Source organism: Oryctolagus cuniculus, chromosome 14, assembly GCF_964237555.1.
Source record: "Oryctolagus cuniculus chromosome 14, mOryCun1.1, whole genome shotgun sequence".
Taxonomy (NCBI): domain Eukaryota; kingdom Metazoa; phylum Chordata; class Mammalia; order Lagomorpha; family Leporidae; genus Oryctolagus; species Oryctolagus cuniculus.
In genome coordinates, this window is record NC_091445.1 from 39,186,289 (window position 1) to 39,195,589 (window position 9,301).

Consider the following 9,301-nt stretch of genomic DNA (forward strand, 5'->3'; position numbering starts at 1 on the left):
GACTTTTAATTCTTTGGGAGACAGGAACTGTGCTATTCACCGAATCTTATGTCTTTATTTAAAAAAAAAAAAGATTCTATTTATTTATTTGAGAGGTAGAGTTACAGACAGTGAGAGGGAGAGACAGAGAGAAAGGTCTTCCTTCTGTTGGCTCACTCCCCAGATATCCGCAATGGCCGGAGCTGCGTCGATCCAAAGCCAGGAGCCAGGTACCAGGTTCTTCTTCCAGGTATCCCACACGGGTGCAGGGGCCCAAGCACTTAGGCGATCTTCCACTGCTTTCCTAGGCCACAGCAGAGAGCTAGATTGGAAGAGGAGCAGCTGGGACTAGAACTGGCACCCATATGGGATGCTGGTGCCGCAGGCGGAGGATTAACCTACTGCGCCACAGCACCAACCCCTGAATCTCATGTCTTTTAAAAGATGTATTTTATTTATTTGAAAAGCAGAGCCAGTGATAAAGAGAGAGAGAGAGAGGGAGGGAGAGAGAGAGAGAGAGAGAGAGAGAGAGAGAGAGAGAAGAGAGAACACTGTTATCCACTGGTTCTTTCCCCACATGGCTGCAATATCAGGACTGAGCCAGGTGAGCAAGGCAGCTTACCCTGCTGTGCCACAGCCCTGGCCCCTAACTGCGGGATTTTAAACCATCGGATTCAGTTGTTGCGCTCTTCTTGCTTTCATCACCTGTACCTCCAGCAGGTTCTAGGTTTGTGGAAGCACCTGCTTGGATGGGTCCTGTTTCCATTCCAGACTCCGATCTCCAGGGTAAGTACCTGCAGCTACAACCCTCCGGACAGGCCTTCACCAACCCCACCTCCTACTAAACTTCTGTTCTACAGCACAGAGAATGACTGTGATCGACATTAATTAACTGAGCATTTCCAAATAGCTAGCAGAGGGAATAATGAATGCTCCCAACACAAAGAAGTGATAAATATTTGAGGTGATGGATGTGCCAATTACCCCACTCCAATCGCACGTTGCATACGTGTATTGAAATGCCACATTGTTCCCAATGTGCACAATTACTGTGTGTCAGTTACATAAAAACTATGTTTAAAGAGAAGAAGAAATGAAACAAAATCATCACCTGAGGAGCACAGTAACAGACGCAGTTGCTGCAGGCAAGATCACTGCAGGACGCTAGAATGGGGGGGGGGGGAGGGAAGAAGAAAGTGGGTTCTTGCTTACTGTCACAGCGTCTCCCCTAGAGGTCTGCCAGCATCTGCGGTTTGGAGAAAGCTAAGAAACCTGCCCTCTAGTGCAATGTGAATTTTTGCATTTATTTTAAACTCTATTTCCATTTTATTTAGAAGAGAGAGAGAGAGATCCACTTCCATCCGCTGGTTCATTCCCCAAATGCTGGCAACAGTCAAGGCTTTGGCACAAGATCTCTCTCCTTGGGTCTGGCGTTGTGGCACAGGGGGCTAGGCTGCACCTGCAGCGCTGGCATCCCATAGGAGTACCAGGTTTGAGTCCTGGCTACTCTGCTTCCAAGTAGCTCCCTGCTAGCACACAGGAAAGCAGCAGAAGATGGTCCAAGTGCATGGACCCCTGCCCACATGGGAGATCCAGATGGAATTCTTGGCTCCTGAGTTTGGCTTGGCCACATCTCAGCCACTGCGGCCATTTGGGGAACGAACCTGCGGTTGGAAGATCTCTGTCTCTGTCTCTCCCTATCTCTCTCTGCTTTTCTTCACCACTTGAACAGGTTATACTACCTCAGCTGTCAATCAGAACAGTAGGATTAATCACAAAATACTTATCATAGGATTGCTTTGAAAGTTAAATGAGTCAGGCCCACTACATGGTAAGTTTCCAATAAATGGCCAATTAAACTATTATGCTTCTGCAAATCAAGCCCCCTAGCTGCCCCTCTTCGAACTAGATTGGCAGCCTCAAGCCCCTTTAATTTAGAAAGGCTGGTAGAATGCCTGATTTAGACAGGATTGGCCAAGCACTTCCAAGCTCACCAGTGCACCAGCTCTTAGAAGGAGACATCTGTTTGCCTGTGCAGGATCTGATCTAAGTGACACCTACACAAAGCAGGCAGTCACTGGAGAACCAAACCAGCAAGAAGGGCCCTGGCCATGCCACCACCAACAGAGCACCTGTGTTCAAGATGTGAGCAAGGGCAAAGTTGGCGTTTTCAGATAGAGTCTGGCACCAAGTAGAAATCAGCCAGCCTAGAGTCTAAACGGCCACGGCCAGCCAGCCTAATCTCACATTTCTGCAACCCCAAATAGTATTCAGCATTGCAATGCAACAAGAATCCACCCAAGTGTGCAAATCCAGTGAAGATGGGACGCAGCTCCCATTTCCACGTTAGTCAAAGATATCCATGCCAAGAGACTTCTTGGAAAGTCAGAGTTTCCAGAACTCTCTGCCGAAATCTCAGACCAAGAGCTGGGAACTGATTGAAACCCCATGTAATCCTAGCCCCACACAACCTACTCGGGTTTCCCACTCAACTCAACCCAAGTGATCTCACTTGGATGAAAGGAAAATTGGATTTATTGCAGAAATACATTATGTTCTGAAGGGATTAAAGGGGAATTGGTTTTATTTGCCATTTCGTCTGGGCCGTGAGAGACCTCCTTACCCTCTGGGAATGGGTCCCAGGAAGAGAGAGTACACTGTGAGGCTGAGGTTGCCACGGCTCTGCTCCAACCCAAGGGACAGGGCAGGGACCTCAGGCACAATGAGGCAATTCTAGTTGGTAATGCCGATTAAAACTCGTTACTGAAATGCAGTCAGGCATGGAAGACTCAGAGATACCTATGCTATGGCGGGGGGTGGGGGGTCTGCCATCCACACAGGCAATGTGAATGCAGTGCCACAGGCATGCCATCCAGGCACCCAACGGCAATGAGGCAGCTTATTCCTACCCACAATTCTGGGATCTCAAAAGTGGGGATGAAGATCTCCAGTGTGAAACTCAGACAGATGTCCTGCAAATCCTCAGCGCCCCTCCCTGGGGGGGCCCTCGCTTCCTCTTCCTCTTCAGGGGGGGCTGGAGGGAGAGGAGCTGGGCCCCTTCACAAAGGGTCCCTTGCTGCTGCCCCTCCACACCGTGGGCAAGCACAGTCTTCAGAAGTCAGCGTGGCATTGACGCTGACGTGTGCTGTCCTTGAGGCTCCTGCTTCATGAGTTTGAATTGAATGCTGTTATTTGCCACTGTGTCCTGAGGCCATGTGCTGGGGGTGGGGAGTTTCCTAACCAAGACCCCTGGCCTTCTGTGTTGGGCGGCCCTCGACTTCTCGCAATGGCGCCATCGTTACTCCCTTGACCAACAGAGAAGTGCTGATGTCTAACCAGGCAGGAGCCAGAAGCTTCCTCCGGGTCTTCCCATGTGGGTGCAGGGGCCCAAGGACTCGGGTCATCCTCCACTGCTTTCCCAGGCCACAGCAGAGAGCTGGATCGGAAGTGGAGCAGCCAGGACTCAAACCGGCGCCCATATGGGATGCCAGCACTCCAGACGGTGGCTTTATCCACTATGCCACAGCGCCGGCCCCTTAACCATTTTTTAACTCATACACAATAAATATTTCTCGAAAGTCAAGAAATCAGATTAAGAAATGAGAACAAAACATCTTCTCCACAGACTATTTTAGGATGGAAGAATCCATGAAAGTTACCTTGAGGCCGGCGTCGTGGTGCGGCACTGGCATCTCGTATCGAGGCGGCTTTGAGTCCCAGCTGCTCTGCTTCTGACCTGCTTCCTGCTGAGGCACCCAAGAAGGCAGCAGAGCTGCCCAAGGACTTGGGCCCTTGACACACATAGGAGGCCCAGGTGGAGCTCCTGGCTTCCAGCTTCAGCCTGGCCCAGCCCTGGCCATTGTGGCCATTTGGGGAGTGAATCAGTGGATGGAAGATCTCTCTTTCCCTGTCTCTTCCTCTCTCTCTCTCTCTGTTACTCTGGCATTCAACAAATGAACTAAATCTTCTAAAGAGAGAGAGAGAGAGAGAGAGAGAGAGAGAGGCCAGTATGGTATAGTAGGTTAAGCTGCCACTGCAGTACCAGTATCCCATATGAGAACCAGTTCAAGTCCCACTTGCTCCCTTCCAATACAGCTCCCTGCTAATACACCCAAGAAAGCAGCAGAGATAGCCCAAGTACTTCCCCTACCACCCGCATGGAAGACCCCAATAGCTCCAGCCTGCCCCAGCCCCTGCTATTGCGGCCATTTGGGGAATGAACCAGCAGATGGAAGATATCCCTCTCTCTCCCTCTCTCCCTCTCTCTCTCTCTCTCTCTCTCTCCCTCCCTCTCTTTATTTCTCACATCTTTCCCTCCATCACTCTGCCTTTCAAAATAATTTTATTCTGTATTATTACTACTTTGTTGCTACCTTCCAGGCAATGGCACATAATAAACCCTCAATAAATATTTGCTGGATTAAAAAAACAAAACAAATCAACAGACAAGTGTGTCTCAGATAGCTGCAGGTGGACAGCAGCAGCAGAGCAGATGCGAACACCCCTCAGAGTCCCTTGGCTTCCCCTGCCATGCGGTCTCCTGTGAGAGGCAGGGCGGCGCCCAACACAGCCTTTCCACCTGCCTGAGTTCTGCACGCCGCAGGGTTTTTGCTAGAGCACTGCACGCCAGGCACCATTCTCAGTGTTCCACGTACAATTCATTTCATGGCCATGACAATCCCATGAGGTAGGAAATATTCACTTAAAAAGTATTTCTGTATTTATTTATTTTGAAAGAGTTACAGAAAGAGAGAGAAGGAGAGGAATCTTCCATCCACTGGTTCACTCCCTAGATGGCCACAAGTCAGAGCTAGGCCAAGGCCAAAGCCAGGAGCCAGGAGTTTCCTCTGGGTCTCCCATGTGGGTGCAGGGGCCCAAGCACTTGGGCCATCTCTGCTGCTTTCCCAAGGCCGTTAGCAGGGAGCTGCATTGGAAGTGACACAGCCGGGACGCGCACTGGTGCCCACGTGGGATGCCGGCGTCCCAGGCCGTGACTGCGCCCCAGCAGCTGAGCCCTCAGCAGCACCCGGGGTCACCTCCTCTGTCGCCGTGACAGAGCATTGCTGGCCCCTGCCCGCCTCGGCCCTCTGACTGTGCTGTGAGCTTCCTGGTAGGTGTGGCACAACTGCCTTTACCTCACTCTCCCATCATACGTGCTCAATAAATACTTGCTAAGTGCATCCTGTGTGTCTGGAATGTTCTAGAATCTGGGAACACAACAGTGAACCAGACCCTCAGATTCCCTGCCATATGGAGCTTACATTCTAATGAGGAGAAGCAGACAACACCCAGGTAAACCAACCAACCGAGAAGCTACTTGGCGATCATACACGTGTGACAGGACACAGGACACAGCGGCGGGCAGAGGAGTCTCCTGGGACTCTGTAGAGAGACAGGGTTGTCAGCATGGAGTCCTGCCTGAGGAGGAGAGCTCTCCTGATAGGGTTGGCAGATGCAAAGGCCCTGGGGTAGAAATGCAAGAAAGACAAAGATGCCTGGAGGAGGGCAACCAAGGGAGGAAGAGGGACTCTGAGCTCAGATCCTGCGGCTCTCAGCGGGTTGGGGTCTGTCCTGTGTGCCGTGAGCCGCCACGGACCCCGGCACAGTCCACAGTCCCCACGAAGCCCAGTGGCTGCTACAGCTTTGCAGCTGAGCAGCCCTCACACTGCCGGGACCACCGAGCGCCCTCTCCTGGACGCCCAGACATCTGCCAGACGCTGGGGGCCAGGTGGGTTCCAATCCCTACTCCCTTGCCCACCAACCAAAGGGCTTGAGGCAAATTATGGAGCCTACATTTCTGTTTTCTGGCCCGAAAAATCCAATCAGGAAGTATTTACCCCCCAGAAGATGGCTGTGGGTATTTACTGAGATGGTAAGTGCCATGTGCCCTGGGTGCAGGGCTGGGGCACGGGAGGCTGGCACGCGGGGCGTCTGTCTCCTATCATGGCGGTGATTTTACTCATCTCGCTAGGGATTCAACCCTGGAACAAACACTTCCTACGAAAGCACTGGAATCTCCGGCATCAACAATACCGGTCCCTGGGCTGACAGCGAATCAGTGAAGAGTCTGAAAATAAAAAGAAAACAGCCCGCTCCAAAAACCTCCACCATTTCCCAAACAGCACGGTCCCGGCTACTGATTCCTCACGCGACGCGCTGAAAGTCCAGCCCAATCCCTGGCCACGCTCTGTCCTGGTGTGTGTGTGTGAGTGTGTAAGAGCCAGCGCCACTCCCGGGCTCGGTCGCTGCAATGCAGGCAGCAGGACCACAAGCTCGGCTCTTGATCAGATGGCACGGGAACGGTTCACCCCCGGAGCGCCGCGGCCGGGACGTCCGTGCAATGTCTGGAGACGCGGAGGAGTGCACAGAACGCCAAGGCCGAGGCCTCCACGCCTGCACAGGCCCCGACAAAGAGCCAAGCCCTGGCGCCACCTCCTGGCCGCCGGGAAAAGTGACACACAAAGCCAAAGCGTTGCACACAAGGGACCCCTCCCTCTTCTTGACAGATATTAAGTTCACCGGGAAAAAAAAAAAAAAAAAAAAAAAAAAAACCCTGGTGATTTCATACTAACTTCTGTGTTTCCAACCTCCTGCTAAATATTTGAATCGGGAAGAGCAGATGGCCCCAGTATCAGCCACTTCCAGTCCCCACCAGGGACAGTCCCCCGGCTGCCACCACTCCCTTTGTTTCTGCAAGAGCTTGTCACTCACCGAGGCACCCCCGGTAGGAGGCAGCTGCTTCTCTTCGGGGACGGGGGCTGCCTCACTGCCACGAGTGTTACCGGAAGATGTCCCCCAGCCCACACCCGTGGGCTACAATATTCCCCACTGCTGCAGATCCTGTCCACGGAGAAATGAGGCGTGGAATGCGCCTTGGAGGCCTGGAAGCCCTTCTCCTGGGCACGGCTCAGTCAGTGCCCAGGATTGGGCTGGGGCGTGCTCTCCCTGGGGACGTGAGGGAGATGGCTTCTCGCCTCTGGGCCACTGTCCCTTCCCCCAGGGCTATGGTGGGACTTAGGGGCCCCCAGGGCTAGCGCTGCTGAGTTTGTGTCCAGCACCACACAGGCAAATTGGCATCATCGGGCTCAGAGCCTGAAATGGCGTGGAAAAGATACACCTGCAGGGTTGATGACCAAATCCTGAGGGATTCGGGTGCATTCCTCTGGAGGGCTAGTCGGGATGGTTTTAAAGACAGGGACAGCCCCGGCCCTGCCTCCCTCAGGACAGGCGTCCACTTACCGAGCACCCAGTCACCAGCCAGCGGTGCGGGCCTCTATCGGCACTTCCTCATGGGATCGCATCGGCAGCCCACGCACTGGGCGCCATCTGCATGTAACACACAGAAAATGGGCGCCGGGAGCCCTTGACCATTTGCCCACGACCTCAGGGCAAGCACTCAGAGATGGTGCGGGCAGGGTTCAAATTCACTCACCCTGGCCTCCTCACCTCTCGGAGACACTGTCTTTCTGAGATCAAGACTTAGGACTTGCTTAGGCGCTGCTGGACACACGGCCTCTCCTCGGATTTGCAGAAGGAACGCGGTACGAAAGTTCTCTGTGGGGTAAACAGGGAGTGTGCGTGGGCCGTGGGCGGGGAGGGGCTGCGAGAGCAGCCGCAGAGCCCCGCCAGTGTGCGAGAGCGGTGAGCGGGGGAGGAGGGAGCAGCCCCCGGAGCACCACCGCAGCCTGAGCCGCGCCCTGGCTGCGGGAACTGAGCCTGCCAGGCCCCTCCCTCGGCGCTGTTTTCCAGAGTCCCTCGGTAATTGTCTCACACCATCCGTGCCTGACGATTGATTTCTCACGGTTGTTTGCAGAAGCACAAATACAAATGCTATAAACCGGTAATAAAACTAGCCGGCCGTTTCTAAACCCCAGGGCTGGCAGCTGCTGCGCGGTCCTTGGGGAGGGACCCTTGCTCTGCTGCTAAAGCAAATATTGCTTTTGATATTAAAATGCCAAAGGCAGCAGCCTTGTCTTTCACTGGCTGCAAAACTGATGGAAGGGTGAGGTCAGGCTGGGCCAGGGGAAGGGAGCCCATCGTCTGCGGATCCATCCACCAACCACCTACCCAGACCCAACAGGTAGATTTCTGTTTCTTCTGGGTAACATCGGCGTTTTGTTAATGTAGAAATTTAGGGCTGGCGTTGTGGCACAGTAGCTTAAGCCACCACGTACAAAGCCAGCATCCCGTATGACAGCGCTAGTTTGAGTCCCTGCTGTTGTGCCTCTGAGCCAGCATTCGCCTAAGGCACCTGGGAAGGCAGTGCGCCTAAGGCACCTGGGAAGGCAGTGGGAGACGCCCAGGTGTCTGGGTCCCTGCCACTCGTGTGCAAGACCAGGATGGAGTTCCAGGCTCCCGGCTTCAGCCTGGCCCAGCGCCGGCCATTGCAACCATTTGAGGAGTGAATCAGTGGTAAAAGATCCTCTCTCTCTCTCTCTCCCTCTCTCTCTCTCTCTCTCTCTCTTTCTCCCCTCTTGCTCTGCCTTTCAAGGAAATAAAATATTTTTTAAAAAAATAATAAAAATGGAGACATTTAATAAACATTCACTAATCATTGGGTTCCTGGCACCACGTTGAGCACTTTCGCTATCAAAGGAAGGTTCCCACACCTGCCTGCCTGCTACTTGCACCCTGTGATGGAAACATGACCCCCACGAAGGGCAACACAATGAGACAGGGAGTGACACAGCCAGGGGTGAGGCGGCAGGGTACAGGCAGCAGGGCTGCAGGAGGCCTGCGGGGTGCGGGGTTGGGGGAAGCACGGTGGCACCCCCGCTACCCTGCCCTCACTCCCCCCACCCCAGTCAGCTGCTCACTCCGTGGATTATTTTTGGCCAACCCTAACCCGGGGCAGGCCCTGTGGTACCAGTGACACGGTGTTTGCTGAGCGAGAGGACGACCTTACCCTAAGGTACTTAAAGTGTGGGCGGGGGGTGGGGGGCAGACAATGAAGAGGTGGGGCCAAGGCTAGGACATGGAAGGCAGGAAGAGGGCCAGAACGAAGCAGAGCAGCGCAGGGGACAGCGAGTGGCCAGGGGTCCGGGGGTCATGTGCAGAACGTGGTGCGGGGAGGCGAGCAAAGCCAGGGGGCCTCCCAAAGGGCTCCCCGGGGACGCGCACTCCTGGAAGCACAGCCAGGAAGCCGGTGTGGCCAGGTCTCCAGGAGCACACCCAGGGCCAGGAGGGAGGAGCAGCCAGGAGCCCAGGGCCCGGATGGATGGTGAGGTCAGAGAGGAAGACTTAGCTTCCCGTCTAGGGGCTGGGACTTGAGCGAGTGGGACCCTAGTGAGAAGGATCCAGGAGGGGGGGGGGGGACAGATGC